Genomic DNA, 16,173 nt, shown 5'->3' on the forward strand with positions numbered 1-16,173 from the left:
CAAATGACTGGAGGAGAGCAACAAGAATGATACAAGTTTGAGAAAATGTGGCAATTTGAATCAAAAAGTACAGTCTGAAGGGAAAATATAACTCATTACAGCTTTAGATGTATATGTAAAAGATTGTCATAAATAGGATAACATCAGTCATCCTCCACAGTCAAAAGAGGAAGACAAAATTTAATCAGGTTACTTTGCAGAAAGACTGCTCAAAGCCAGTCAAAGGGCACAGCAAATTGCCTGAATAGGTACCTCATGGGTGGTTTTTAAAAGCAAGGTAAAAACCCGTGCTGGATTTGGCCCGGAATATATTTAATCCTGCTTCTGGGAGTAGATGCTTAATAGAAGGCCTCAGGAGATCCTGCATTTTATGGTATCAGCTGTGCACTAAACTCTTATTGATGGAACACCCTGTTGAGGCTTTTTGCATATTTAACAACTTCTTTAGTTCTGCTTTCTCTCATTTAATGAAGATTTTTTTAAAAGTGCCAGAGAAAAAGAAATGTTACAATCTCATTTATTTTTTCTTCACAAAACTGCCATTCACCAAGATCAAAATCATACAAAAAGAGGAAAGGAATGGACAGAGATGTTGCTGTTGCTGCTTCTGGTCACCTAGGGGCTACCATAATCAGCATAGGTTTATGCTGGAGCAGCAGATTTTTATATTTTATTTTCCACCCTTTTCAAAGCCATTGTCTCTTACAAACTGGGTGAGGGTGCTTACCGTACCTGGTGGCATCCTCAGCTAGGCTCTGGCTGGGCTTTGTGTTTACTCCATTTATTCTATTTCCCTTTCAAGTAGAACAATATAACAATATTACCATAGTTTTGTTCATTGGGTATACTCAAACACATTTAAACACGAGGTCGCCTTGAATGGACTGGTTAGAACTGGTTTCCAATTAGCCTTAAAATATTAATTTGTCACTCTGCTCACTACTAAAAAAAAAAAAAAAAAAAAAGGGATTTTTCTTCTTGTCTCTTTTTTCAGCCTCCTAACATCAAAAGGAAGTGGCTAAGTGGAAGGGGTCACTTTCTTTCTCAAAATGTAACACATTTCTCAGTAGCAGTTCAGTTACTGATCCTTGTGAAAGACCTCAGGGACAGTCTAAAGGAATGTAGTTGAAATTGAAGTGCAACTGCTTTCTGATTTATTTCCTGCTCCGCCACTTTTACATGGGGATGCTGCAGCGGTTAAGATCCATTGAGGATGGGGCAGTTGTGGCCTCACTCCTGGATGTTGCCTGGCTTTCTGGAGAGCCTGTTCAGGGACCTGAGCTGCTTGGAAATGAATTGTGGGGTTTGTCAGATGAGGCTTCAGCTCTCTCAGCCCACAGAGCAGGGGTTCGCTGGGATCGTGGGGGGCCAGGTGTCGCTGGGGACGCACGGCCGGAGTCGGCAGTGCTCCAACAGCTCCGCCGAATCGCACTTTCAGCTTCACCTGGCAAAAGAGCATAAGCACAGTTTGATGGGCTGGAGGCAAAACCGGAAACATGGCAGCTGCCCCTCTTTCTGGATGGGGAACATTCCATGTTTTTTAGGGAAACGTGCCAAGCCTTGTTCCAGGGACAGCGGCCTGTGGGAGAACGGGGGCAGAGGGGTACCGGGGACCTGCGCTGGCAGCTGCTGGCGAGGGGAAGAGAGCCCATTTTGCCTGTGAACGACACTTCAAACGAACAGAAACTGCTCAGAATTCGGGTCAAAATGCGGGAAGAATGAACCCTGGGAGCCAAGCCACGCGTTTGTTTCCTCCAGAAAATCGTCCACGGTACCGGTAACACGCCATAGCTCCAGCAGCCAAAAGGAAGCCGAACAACACGACGCAAACCCAGGATTTTGGCCGCTCTGCAGCACCGCCCGCCCGCCGCTGCCCCCGTTGTTTTGCGGAGGAAACGCTCGGGCCCGTCCTCGAGGCGGGCCGGGCTCGGGGCAAAACACTGCGGGCCGGCCCGCACCCCGCGGGAGCCCCGGCCCCCGCGCTGCCGCTGCCCCTTCCCCGGCCCCGGCGGCGGCCGGACGGCGCGGGCTGCGGCGGGCGGGCCCGGCCCCGGGGCGGTGCGAGCGGCGCTCGGCCCCGGCAGGGAGGGGCCGGACCGCCCCTACGCGAGGAGCCGCCGCCGTCGCGGTCGCGGCGGGAGAGGTGACAAGCCGCTGCTGCGCGGAGCCACCTCCGCCCGGCTGGGAGAAGCGGGTGTCCCCCCGCTCCGCGCTCCGCTCCGAGGTAAGGCAGCCGCCCGCGCCGCCGCCAGTTCCCCCCGCGCCGCCGCCAGCCCACCCCCGCTCCGGAGTGGTTGCGGGGCCACAGCGCGGGGACAGCCCGTGTCCTCTCGCCGCGGGGCCGGGCCGCGCGGGGACGCGGCCGGTGCGCGGTGGCGGCGGGACTTCGGCTTGCCCGGCGCCCCGGGGAGGAGTCGCGGCAGCGGTGCCGCCGGCCCCGGGGGAGCCTGGCGGCCGCGGCGGCCCGCGGCGCTTCCCTGCGCGGGGAGCTGCCGCTGCTGCCCGTCCCGCCGCACCTGGACCCCCGCTCCCTCTCGCTGCCGCCGCCAAGGGCGCGGGAAGGCGCCCCGAGCCCCGCGCCGGTTCGGGTGCCCGCTGCCCCCGCTGCTCGCCTCCCCTTCGCTTCCCTGGGGGAGCCGCCGCGGCGTGGGACGGGGCGGGAGGCGGCGGGCGCTGCTGCCGGGCCGTCGCGTCTGGTTCAGCGGTGATTTATGGTTTTGTTAACTCAGCATTTGGCACGGCGTGCGAGCGGGGAGAGCGGCGAGCGGGAGTCATAACTTTGTGTTACTTCTGGAAGGGAAAGGGAAAGGGCCCCGTGGGGCCGTGGCCGCCCCAGCGGCTTCCTCCAAATCCTCCCTCCCCGCTCCATGCCCGCCTGCTTCATCCCTGCGCCGGGGGCTCGCTGCAGCCAGCGGGGAATAGCGCTGGGCAGGTTCGTGGGGGGGACACGATACGGGACTGCCACCCGTGAAGGTGAGCGTGACAGAGGGGGAAAAACTGTCTGAAATTAAATGTTTTTCTTACTGCTGGTTTTGCGTGGAAACCCTATATATTTATTCCATGTACGTACATATGTATTTGTCTACATATACACAGAATATGCACACGTATTTTTTGAACTGTGAGAACATTGCCTATAGGCTTCTGTTTCCAGATGTTTTGTTTTCTGTTTCTTTTGGGCATATTTACATTTCTGCTGGGAGCGAAACAGACAGCAGTAATGTGGCTGAATATGTATTTGAACAGTAGCAGGGAACAACTTGTGTGCCTTTAATTCAGCTGCAGAGGATATCCATGTGGGATTAATGTACTTAAGTGATCGTGTCACACTGACGTATCTTGTTCAGACTTGTAGATTTTTAAAGCAGTGTGGACTTGTAGGTAGTAGCGGAAGTGTAATTAATTTTAAACATGTGACTTGGCCTAGTGCTTATGATTTTAACGTGGTATTCGTACCTTGGTAAGTATACATAGATTTAGCCATCTGTCCTCTATTTTCCCTTCGTGTGTGTACATACCACACTGTGCAAATGAAAAAGGTACCTGCGGTAAGCTTTAGGGCTAAATACATGTTTCAACTCTTCTGGGAAATGCTCTAAAGTTACTTTCAAGGACTAGTGGAAAGCGTCTTTCATACAGTTTCTGAGTATGTTTAAAGTAAAAAAAAAAAAAAAAAAGTTGCTCCAGCATCAATTATGTCAATTTGTAGCTTGTATTTGGCACTAATACTATTTGCATTCATCGAGTACAGTTGATACTGCTGCTGGAAGGGATGTAATTTTTCCCACTGTGGACAAGGCCCTTTTGTGCAGTGTCAACCTCATGCTTTTGGAGGATCTGTGAACCCCTGGGTAGAGCCAGCCCTGTGGTTTCTCTCTCCAGTGGTAAGGTGGTGGTGGGGTGCCAGCTCCAGTGCTGCTCATTTGAGATCATAGGCACAGAAGTTCTGCCACAGGCTGGGGCTCCCAGTTGGGGCACGCCAGTCTTTGGCGCTTGCCATAGTTGCAGGCACATGCTATGGCTCATCTACATATCAGTAAAATTTGGAACAGCAGTGGGCCACCCTGGTGATTTGTACAGCGTAAGGGTCTGTCTGTCTGTCCATGCAAGGTAGCCTGCAGGATGGTGCCTGTTTTCCTGCAGCTGAAGAAATGGGCTGTTTTGTTGTGGTATCCCTGCTGTCACCACAGGAGTGGTACCTATCTGCATTGTGCAGATAGGTGGGTGGATGACATAGCACATGTCACTTCAACATACTTTCCCCTCTGAAACTTATCTCCTCTATTATTTATGGGCCTCTGAAGAAATGGCCTGGGTTTAGTCAACAGCAAACCTGCGAAAATCTCTCGTCTTTGGAATTGGTATGTTTGGGATTGTGATGCTGAAATCTTCATCTGAGCATCATTTTCTTAAATTTGGCTTTTATAGAATAACAGTTGTCATAAGAAGATTAAAAATAAAGTCTACTTGCTGCTAACACTTGGTGGGTGAAATTTTCATCTCTGATACTCCAGATGCTCTGCAGTTTCTCTGCTGGTTGCAGAGTCTCTAGAATTGTACTGTGCAGTACTAAACAGACTGCTTTTTCTCCTAACCTAGGGATTCTTAAACTGTGGTATACCGACCATAGCAAAAGTAGTACATGAATTCTGCCACCAATGGCATGTGACTGCCGTTTGGGAAACCTTCTTAGTCTTGCTTTTCCTTGGGTTAAAAGCTTGGTTACAGGACACTGGAAAAAGTTCTGTTAACTTTTTGTCCTGATTTATGGCAGGAAGAAAGAAAAAGTGTATTAAATTGGTATTCCCATTGCTGCCTCATGGTGTTAGATTTTTTGCATCCTCTGGGTAGCTCTTGGAATCTCAGCAACACTACATGATTATTTTACTCCTTATGCTGCCAAGTAGAATTATGTAGCCTAATTTATTTAGATTTGGCATGTTCTCGCTGAAACTCATCCCATGCTAGGTGAATGAACAGTTTGTTTGTTTATATTGCCTTCACTCCTCCCTCCCCTTTTAATAGGCCCTCACAGGTCTTACTGTAGTTCTACTCAAAGGTTTCTGAATTTGGTTGAATTTGGCAATAAAAATAGAAATAAAGAACTATGAACCACATTAAACTTGTTATCAAAGAAGGTATTTTCATGCTGTCAGTTACCAGGGTAGAAATCTCGCCTCTCATGGCTCCAGCCAGTCCTACAATCACATTTACTGCTCTTCTATAAATTTTTTTCTGACAGTTTATTGTTAGCTGTCTGTGGCTGAAGTACTCAGGACAGATGGGAACACGCTCCCTTCATCTTTGAAGAATTACAAAGTCACCTAATTGGCTTCCCAATCACACTGTATCTTTCTTCATAGCCCTCTATCATAACTCAGACTCTTCCAGTCTACTTATTATTCCTTTCCAGATGTCTTTTAACAGTCGAATCTTTGCTGGATCACTTTTCCCCTGATGAATTATTATTTATTTTCTCAGAGGCATCTAAGAAATAAAATGACTGATGGATTATTTTTTTCCCCTCCCATTACCTTTCTTCAATATTCTCCCACGTTCATTTGCAAGTAGAGCTACTTAGAAAGTGTTCATTAAAATGTCATTGAAGTGAAAGTCAAGACAGAGTGTTAATAAAAAATGCTTTTCAGTTTCAAGTTGCTTGTTTCTCGTGAATAAACCTTTAAAAACAAAAACAATCTCTTTCTTTTCTACTGCTGATACTTTCTTTCCCTGTGCATTTTGCTGTCTTGATCACTGTGGTTGGATTATTTGTGGTAAATGTATTTGACACAATCTACTGGCTTAAGGCTTTAGAGGAACACAGTATCAAAACACTCAACTAACTTTGGAATAAAAATATATGGCTCAATCAACTACAGGTATGAAGAAAGAGTAGACCTCTTCAAAAATCTTAAAGTGCTGAAGAACTCAACAGTTTATCTTGCCTTGCAGCTGCGTGCCAACGTGTTGAGCTCACATTGGGTGACTGATGGCAGTGAAGACTATCAGGGGCTATTCCTCTGCAGAGGCCAAAGTAGCCCTGTTGCTGCCCAGGGCCGGGGCCGTAAGATACAGGGAGCTGTAAGATAGTGGGTAGATGTTTGAGCACCGTGAGGATGCAGCCTGGAAGATGGGAGGATGATGGTATGATACTGTGTTATTGGGGAAGGACATAACACATTCTGGAGTAATCAAATTTCATAGATTGGAAGGCTTCATGGGCTGCCCAGAGTGCACTGGGGACACAGATGACTCTTTGCCTAGAGAGAGCTGAGGCAGCCATGCTGTTATTGAGTAGCATTTCAGTATGAAAGTATAATGTCAGTGTAAAGGCCAGAAATACTTCTGACCTATGATGAGCTGGGATCATGTATCTTAAAGCAACAAACCTAGGGTCTGTCTGTGGCTGCAAACTCTTGACAGTGCTTTCCTCTGCTCTCCACTGAATTCCAGGTTTACTTTTAATTTCAGCTATTCCTCCTTCTTTGGATGGTGCTGCAGTTGTTTTTGCTGAAGATTAAACAGGTCTGTTGTGTCTTCACAATGGGAGAATTTGAGACTGTTGCTGGCTAATTGACCTAGTGGTTTGACACTGAAGTTAGAAAGTAGTGTATAGGCAATTGAGTTTTGTAGGTCTCTGTAGAGGAAGGAACAAGTAATGTGGAAGCAGCTTTCCACTGCTGCCTTTCTCCATTGCCCCTAGTTTATCCTGGAAGGACCCAGACTATTCATAATATTTTTGTGGGCCCTTTTGAGGTATCCTCCCTGGTGAGACAAATATTTCATTCCTGATGGTATCAAAAAGGAGGTCTGTGAGGTTGAGTATATATCAGCCCATACTTCCTCTAAAAAGAGAAAATTTGAAGTTTGGGAAGATCTGTGTCCTTTCTTTAGGATGTCCTTTCATTTGATGTCTCTGGTCTGTAGCGTTAGGGTTATTGAAGTGAGCCAATAGTTGGCTTTGTTGCTTATCTTTTTCTGGAATGGAAGGTTTGGTACTAACCAGTGGTTGCTCAGGACAATATATCCACAATGAGTTTCTTCAGCAACGGTAGGACTGCTACTTTTTCAAGGAGGAAGAAGACTTCCAAGTATTTTGTTAATGATTTCAGGCTGGAAGGAGTATGGTTGAATTCACAGGTCTCAGACCCTGTTTTAAGATTAAGTAATGTCTAAATGGGCTTGGCTTCAGCTGTGTAAGCTGGCTGTTGGATATGTGTGAGGTGCAGTTTTGTTTACTGAGAGCGCTTTCCAAGTGTGCGCAAGGTTTTCACAAAGTGGAGTATTTCCTTGCTGTGCAGCATGTCTGTATGGTTGTCATAGGCCTTGAGAATGGAAAGCCTTAGCATAGGCTTTGATGCATTAGTTATTTCAGCATTTATTTGCTATTCTCCATTTGGGAATTTCTGTCCTGTTTGTATGGTGAGATACTGATAACGTCAGGGTGATTTTTGGGTATGTTACTGGAGCAATGTTTGTCAGGAGTTGACTGTGGTTTTGATCATTGTTGATGTGTGGGTCCCTGAGCCCTCAGGCCCTTGCCCTGCTGCTGTTGATGAGCTCTGCAAGATTTTGGAGTTTCTCAGTCCTTACTCTGCTGAGGCTTTCTCTGGTTCCTGGGAAGCTGGCCATGCTTTTACTTGCCTGAATGAGGCAAGTGGTAACTGCAGTAGTGTTGTGATATCCATAATGTTCAACTTCTCTGTCAAGTGTTAGGTCAAAAATATGGTCAGCTTTGCAGGCTGGACCAGGCGTGATCTGTGAAGGTGCCAAGAGGACTATGAGGAAACTGGCTTTTCTTAAAAAACACAAGGTGATAAGGTTTGGGGATTTTATCACGTTCAACCTTGTCAAAGTGTCTGCTGAAATTCTCAAGATTCATAATTCTAGGGCATTTTGCTACCTTCCATTGCAAGACATTAATGGTAGCCTTCCTAAAGCTGTTTGTTTATTGTAGTCTTTGAGTAAATAAATGTTAGCTTTGGCTTTTCAGGTTAATGAAATCTAATAAAGGTGCTTTAATATAAGCACCTTAGATTTCACATTTGCAGAACAGGTGAGCACAGTGCTTCTGTCTGCTTGTCTTGGATCATGAGGAGCAGGGAAAAAAGATGTGGGTTTTATATCTCATCTAGAGAGCTTTGGGTGATGCAATGTATATCATGTATTTCACTCTCGGGATTGTGCATTGCCTGTTGGCAGTTAGAGGTAGGTCTTACATTACTCAGTTCATTCACTTAATTTCATAATGCTTTGTGCTCTTTGCTTCCTGTTTGTGGTGGAGTGTACGTCTCCTGCTACTTGCAGCTACCAGAAAGTATCTGATTTGTCTGGTTCTTTCCCTCTAATTCCTTGGAAAACCTGGTCCAGTTTATACTATGGCAGATGAAGTGTGCCGCGTCATTCGGACTGCTGGGTCCCACAGGAGAGGCACGTGATTCGTCTTGGAGGCACAAGCTGTTGAATCTGGGAATGGTTAGACCTGGATATGCCTCCTGTGGGAGCCGTGGTGAGTGTGGACCGGAAGGATGAGGGCAGGGTAATGTTGAGGCACATTCAATAAGAAGATGGTGTTGGTGGTTTCAGGCAGTCTTTTTTTATTTTTTTTTTAAATAACCTGTCCTTGCTGTTGTGAATTAGAGGAAGGGAGAAAAAAATCTGTCCACTTCCTGAGCTGTAAAGAGGCCACTTGAGTAATGGTGTGGCAATAACTGGAGGCCAGAGCTGGGTGGATCTCAATACTCCTCCCTCACGAAGCAGCAGAGGAGTTTGGTCATCTGAATTGTGGCAATGGCCCTGGGGCTGACAGGAGGATTACTACAGCACTGTTCTTGCTTTCTAGAAAGCTTACCTCATTCTTCTTTACAAATTTCAGAGATAGTTGACGTGTTTTTTCTTACGTGGTATGAGCACTTCCAAACCTGCTAGAGCTGATCCCTGCTGCTGCTGAGTCCCTGGTGGAGTCTGCTGCTGGAAACAAACTGGGATGGGGGAAAGTGTCATTAGTACAGAACTGTGCAGAGGCTTTTAGGATTGAGATAATGAATTTTCTAAACAGGAGGAATAATTGAAACTGCTGTAGTTCCACTTTGCTTACTCCAGCAAGATTTTGTCAGTGGGTTCTTAGTTATTTGTTGATTTCTGCATAATAGACTGAAAAAAGGAGCAGAATGAATGGGATATCCATAAAGGTTAGATTTTTTGGCTTTTTTTTTTTTTTTTTTTTTTTTAGCTGCCAGCACTCTTGAAGTTACATTGTCTCAAAAAGAAGTCTTTGGAGATGGCCATAATTGGAAAAAGCTGTATAAAATCTGGGGGTTTTTAAAGGACCTATAAGGAACTCCTATAGAAAATAAGCACTGGTAACTTCATTTTTTATTGTTAGGTAAAGGACCTATAAGGAACTCCTATAGAAAATAAGCACTGGTAACTTCATTTTTTATTGTTAGGTGGCTTGATCATAGAAACCTTTATAAAATAGAAGTGCATTCAATACGCAAAATATCTGAGAGTGCTGAAGTAGAAAGGTCTGAAATTCCGTGGACATTTCTGTGCAGGATGCAGAGCTTTTAACATATCCCTTCTGTCAGCAGTACAAAGAGGAATCAAAAGAAGCAAATGCAAAACATCTGAGTGATAGTCCCTTGTATATGCTGCCAGTAGTAAAGGGAAGCGAAAACTAGAAGCCTCTCTAGTTCATCCAGTGTGAATTGAGCATGTGGTCACGGCTTTTGTCAAGGTGGTACTTCTGCTCAGATGAAGTCCTATTGCCATGTCTAGTTCCAGTGAAAAGTTACTTTTATGAGTAGGGGTCTAGGTTGAGGGAGCTGGGCTTATTTGCTTGGATGAAAAGTAGGCAAGGGACAGTCCAGTAGCTGTTACGGCTACTGGAGGATGATTATGAAAATAATAGGACCAAACTCTACTTGGTAGTGCCAGGTGACTCAAGGGACAGTGACAACCAATTGTTTCTTTGGAGATTCAGGTTGGATGTTGGGAAAATCTTGTTACTAGGAGAGTAGTGCAGCACACTGGCAGGTCATTCAGAGGAGCAAGTATCTGCCCTCTGAGCTTCTCAGGACTCACCAAGGCAAAGCCATGCTGACCCAGTCTGCTTTTGATGATAGTTTTCTTTTGAGTCAGAAGCTGCACTAGGTAAGAAACCCCCTGAGGTTTCTTACAATCAAGTTTTCTAGGAGAATTCCTCCCCCGCTTCTCAAGTGAAGGAATTTTTAGACAACTTTGGACTGAGCTGACCAGCTACTGAGGGATGCGTGGTGGTAAACTTACTTTAATGACCTCAGTACAGCTTTTGTAGTTCATACAGTAATGTTTCAGTACTATACTGAGATTAGTTTTGTTAACCTAAGTATTTATGACCTGAGGATCAGAAGAGTATTTTTGTCAACAGGTTTCTTTTGCTCTCACCTGTCCCTGAAGGAAGGGACAGAACTCTTTGATGGTGAATACAATCCTGCCCAAACAGGCAAACCTCTCCTCGTGGGTCTGCTGAAGATAGCTTCAGGGAATGAAGCGGCATTGTAGTTGCCAAAAGGACAGGTGGTCTGCAGTGAAATTTAGCTTAAAATCTTAAGTTCATAAGACTATACACCCCACAGCAAAAGATCTGTGTAATCTTCATCTTGTACTTTTTCTCTACAGACCCCTTTGCTTAGTAGTACTACCTTTAAGTAAGCCAAAGGTAGCAGACAGGATATCTTCTAATCTTATTTTGGGTCCACTAATATGTATTAGTGGTCGTATTTTATCCTTCTTAGAGCTGATATGAGGGGGAACAGCCAAATGAATGGTTTCGTCAATTTATAACAGGTTTTTTTTGAGAGAGAGAGAGGAAGAGGACAGTCGTACAAAAATACAGAATAGGTGAAGTATCTGTGTTAGAAAGCTGGATGCTATCCCCTTACAGACATTTCCCTACAAATAAACTCTCCATTCCATCTTTGGATCTCTGGTGAATGAAGTCCTGTATGCATTTTGATTTTTGAGGCATTCTTTCTGTAGTTTACTTCATTTTTCTGGTGGTGGGATTAAATATTGACATGTGCTACTTGAAACATGCTGTTTTCAGAGGTCGTGCTTTTGGATGCCATTTTATCCCACACAGTGCTTCTGCTAGAGGACCTTGTTTCTTGCCCTGCATTACTCATACTTGTTTGCTTACTTTTTTCTGTGTGAAAACAATTCTTGTTTCTCTTTGTGTTTACAGCTACTTATTTCTTGGTTTCTGTTGCATGGCATTTGGGAAAAATGAAGGTTCATATTCATGTATATAGTATTATGTGGCAGAGTAATTAGGCAAAGATCCACATGTAAAGTTTAAAAGCATTATACAACAAAGTGTTCCTGACACTTCACAGTAATCAGAAAACAAGCTGAAACAAAGCAACCTCTTTTGAGGTGCAAATGGAAATTTGGTGCAAAACTCATGTCTGAATGCATCTAAATCTGATGTTTAAAGAAAAGCTTGCCTAAGTGAACACAAACTCATAGACTTCACAAAACAGAGCTGCCTGTTAACCAAAAGACTAGTTGCTTGCCAACAGTTCACTTGGCATAGCTTTCTCCTACCTGTCATCCATACTTCACAGAAAGAAATAAAACCCTGTACTTACATACTCCAGGCCCTCTCTTCTTGCCAAAGTAATGCTTTTTTAATTATATAGAGTCTTCTGCTCTTACATGTGTGGGTTATTAATTGCTGTAAAAGGCTGAGGGATTGAATGCTGCTCTTACTGATTTTAAAAAACAAAAATTATCCAATTGGCTTTCATTTTCTGTGAAGTTTCCTGGAGCCTAGTTTCTCTGCTTACAGTGGAGATTGCTTGCTGATTTTGCTGCATGCCCCTGAGCATCTACCCTACAGTCTCAGGCTGTTAAGAGGCAGCTTGTAGGGAAATGGGAGGTAGCATCACCTGTTAAATAGCGATGGGTTGTTTTACACCTGTATTGCAGTAGTGTGCAAAAACAATATTAATTTTAATGAATTAGAAAGAGCAAGTTATTTTGAATTATTTTTGTGCTAATTGAAGATGGGAAAATTCATAATGTAGCTTAGTTTCAGTGGCATTTTTTCCCTTTGGATTTATAATGGAGTAATAAAATAGGGCTTTTGATTTAAAGGATAATTAGAGAGTTCTCATTACATCACTTGTTCGAAGATATATTATTTTGAGCCATTGCTTGAATATATGCAGGATTTCAAATATATTTGAGGCTGATAACTGAGTCTTAGTAGATTTCAAAAATACTAGGTTTACATGCAGAAAACTTACTTGGAATACATCTCTCATATAGTCACATGAAGTATTAGTTTTGGTCATTTAGGAACTTCTTGGAGGACAAATCTTGCTCCTGTCTTCCCAGCAGCTTGGAAATCCCCAAGATAAGGGGCAGAAGTTTAGTATGTGCATCCTCCACTATGCTCCTTGAAACACGAGGGTTTTCCTATGCCCACATGACTTTGTGGCTGAGGTTAGTAGGCTTTATGAAAAGGTGATTTATCAAATGGTTTCCTCCTGTTGTGGGTTTGAATAGGAACTACTCCAAATCTGAGGCCAGAACAATGGGTATGGAGGAAATTAGTCATGGAGGGGTCTGAGGAGGAAGGAGCATGTTTTTATCAGCAATGGAAGAACTTCCCAGTACATGGGGGTCTCATTAAAGATGATTTATGCACCAGTGGGTAGTGCTGGATTACGCCTTCACATTGTTTCCAATTGAGTATTAAAGACATAAAGGTACAGCACTTGCTTTCTTCTTAATTTGACACATTTGGGAAGTATTCTTCCTAACCACATGGATTCAAAATACATTTCTATGAAGGCTTAAGCATTTGGTGTTTATTTCAGCCGAAGTCAGAGACTTGTGATGCTTCCATTAGGTAAGTCCCTGGCTGTGGTAGAGATTGTACAAACTAGAGGGACATGAAGTCAGTAAGCAGAGAGAGATTTATCTTGAATTTATGATATATGTGGCTGGCTTAAATAGTGCTTGTACTTTCACCCTGTGATTCCTTGTGATTCATAAAACATATTTTGGTAGGGTTCAGCAGCTGATGGTAAAGGGTTTCTGTTTTGTATGTAACCTTTTTACATTCTGCTGGAAGATTTGGGAAGACTTATTCTGATAGGAATATTTCGAAGAAAATGGTTGCATTTTTGGATGACTACAGGTATGTAAATATATGGCATATAAACGGCACTAGATAATTTTATATCTGGGATGTCTGCATGGGGCTGGAAAATATAAGACATACCAGTAACCCAGTCCTTCCACCAATGGCTACTGAAGGCCAACAGAAATTCCCTAGGGCATCTAGAAGAAAGTAGATATCTGGGTTTGGATGATTAAAATTTAAATTTTAATGTTATAATACTTCTGTGATTTGGTATTTCAGATGAGAAAACTGGAAACAGCTTTTTTTTCAGCTGTCACGAAGAAAAACACAATCACTTCCCTGAAAAAACTTTTGCATAAGTCAGTGTTCTAAGAGTAAGGCAATGTAGGTGGTTTGCCAATTTATTTTACTGAGCTTATTATTTTGCCAGTTTATAGTATCTGCCTTATAGAGTCAGCAAGATAATGGTTGTTTTACCAACCTTCCCTCTCCCCAAAAATGTCACCCTCCAAAAAAGAAAATCAAGAGGAGAATCCCAGTTCAACTCTTCTTAGGTTAATTTGGTGTCAATCAGTTGTTCAGAGGAGGAAAGCGTGAGTGAGTGCAAAGATTGCTGTTCAGTCAGGGGGAAAAAAAAAACCTGGAACATATTCAGCATAGCTTAGAGAACAAGCTTATGTAGCTTATATAGCAACATAGCTGGAACATGCTTATGGCAAGCTGAGGATTTACACCAAAGCTGTAACTGTACATTGTCAAAATACAGGTGTCCTTTAGCTCTATGCTAATGTCTTTAATTATTTGAATGAATTTGAAAATCAAAGGTGCTTTCCAGTGTATGTAACTAAAATATCTAAATATTTATGTTCATAATAAGGCTTCTTCTGTAGTAAGAGTTCATCTCCTACATGTTTAATGAAGGACATGATAGAAGAAACCTAAGGGTGACCATCTCAGGTAACCAATACAGAAGCACAGATGCTTTTAGGATATGATGAAATCTCTTAGAATAGCTACTTTGGGATAGGATGAATCATAGCCCACAAATGCCTATTTCTCTTCAGCGACTATAAAGAGAGAGGGGGAGTAGAGTGACTCAGTGAAATGTGGTTGTTTATATTTGGTGAAATATATTTCAAGCTAAGTGCATAAGGCTACAATCCAGAGGCAGCTCAGCTCTCCATGGCACCTGGTGCATGTGTCTCAAGCATTCAGCTACAAAAGCCTGGTTGGAGTGAACTGCAGTTCTCTTCTGGCTGATGCCTTCATCATCCTTCCCAACTGGAACCACCCTCTAGAGGAATGGTGCACATGTACTTAGTTTTCATCCTGATGGGGAATTGGTGTCATCCTAAAATAAAGCCAGGATGCAGGCTGGATGTGTGCCTGAACCCATGTGTTTGGATCTCACAATTTAGACATGGCTTAAACTCCTTGTGCAAGCAGTGGAAGGAGAAGGAGCATTTGGAAGGCCTCCAGAAGCCACCTTAATTTTGGTAAGATTGATTCCTAACATGTAACTTAAATATGTGCTTGCTTCTGTGGAGTGTTTTCATTTTATATTTTTCTCACCATATATGATGAAAATAGAATAATCTGTTTTCCTGTCTGTCTACAGACAATCTCCAGTTTTCCTAGGTTAGGGAGATGTTGGGATGTCTGGGTGGTGGGAAGCTAAAACAGTTGAAAAGCCATACTTAAAGTTCTTGCAATAAGCCTATTTTTAAAACAAAAACCAGACCTGTCCTTTCAGAACCTGTTCCCAGTTAGTAACTTGGAATTTTGATATTACTCTTTTAAATTTTTAACTTAATAATGATTTCCACCATCACTTCAGCCCCAATATAGAGATTGAGGTATTTTGCAAAAGCTGGCATCAGTGGTATTATGCATGAGTGCCTAGTTTTGAAATCTTGGCAGCTGCTTTGACTTTTCTTTATGCTGTCATTCAGACCATAGCTACCAAAGCTGAATTTTGCTCGTAGTAACAGTTGTGGGAAGTTACTAAGGGAAGAGTCTATTACTGACACAGGAAATAGTTTTGCAGTTCTTTTTGTCATTGCCAAACTTATCAAAATGTCAGTGTTGCCATAGGTCATCTAGGCGCAGCTCAAAATCGTCTCTCTGCTGCAGAGTGTCACAAATTGCTTGGTGACTTCAGTGCTAGTGTTACATATGTTCCACCCTTCTTGCAAAACTCCCTTTAAATTGAGAAGTTTTGTTGTTTCTGGAATTAGACCTAATTGCTGTGATTTGAGAGTAAGGAAGGGAAAACAACTGTGTGGGTTTTGCACTTTTCAGTTCTTCTCCTCTTTATTACTTCCAAAGTAGTCCGCTTTTCTCCAAAAGTTATATCAGGACCATTCAGAAAATTGTGTGTAATAGTCACTGTTAGAAGCATTTTTCCCTTGGTTCATTAATAACAGGAGCATATCAATCAGAGCAGATGGCATTTTCTGAGTTGGAATTTACCTTTGTTATTCTTTGTTGAGTTTGACATCTGAATTTCTCAGCTTCTCTAAGATTATGTTGTTTTACAGTTAAATATATAATATGGTTATATAAATCAGACTGAAAATTGAAATTCTGGCCTTTTTCTTAACTGATGTGAAAAATCAATGGGTATATGGGCACATTTCTATTTGAGAACTACTTACTCCTCAATGTACAGAGCAATTAATTTTAAAAATCTCTTTTTTTGCAGTCCATGAAGTCATGCCTTACTATATGTACTACTCAGGTGCCATTTTTGAGAAAGAGTGTATATTTTGTCTTGAACTGTTTGATGGGTCTTAGCTAAAGGGTTCACAAATGGGATGTGATATATTTTCAGCACACCCAATTGAGTTGGGGGTGTTCTGATCCTTTGGCAGGGGAGGACCTATAACATAATAACCCACATGAGGATCTGGGTGGGTGTGTGGCTACTAGTTTTGTGTTTGTGATTCAAGAGTCCTAGGAATGCCATCTGGAAGCCCCCCAGCCCCGTTTGACTGCTGTTAAAGCTCTGCAGTGGTTCAAGGCCGGTGCGTGCA

The 16,173-nt window shown here is 43.2% G+C and overlaps 1 protein-coding gene across 4 annotated transcripts in view; it reads left to right on the forward strand.

The window, feature by feature from the left end:
• Positions 1–2,095: 2,095 nt before the first annotated feature.
• MBNL2 (muscleblind like splicing regulator 2) overlaps positions 2,096–16,173 on the forward strand; it is a 107,115-nt gene continuing 93,037 nt past the window's right edge. For 3 of the 4 annotated variants that reach the window (XM_082279094.1, XM_082279092.1, XM_082279089.1), the window contains exon 1: positions 2,096–2,224. The gene's annotated coding sequence lies outside the window, so the exon portion shown is untranslated. The remainder of the gene's footprint in view (positions 2,225–16,173) is intronic. The other variant, XM_082279093.1, reaches the window with a different exon arrangement.

This window comes from Coloeus monedula (genome assembly GCF_965178545.1).
Source record: "Coloeus monedula genome assembly, chromosome: 3".
Taxonomy (NCBI): domain Eukaryota; kingdom Metazoa; phylum Chordata; class Aves; order Passeriformes; family Corvidae; genus Coloeus; species Coloeus monedula.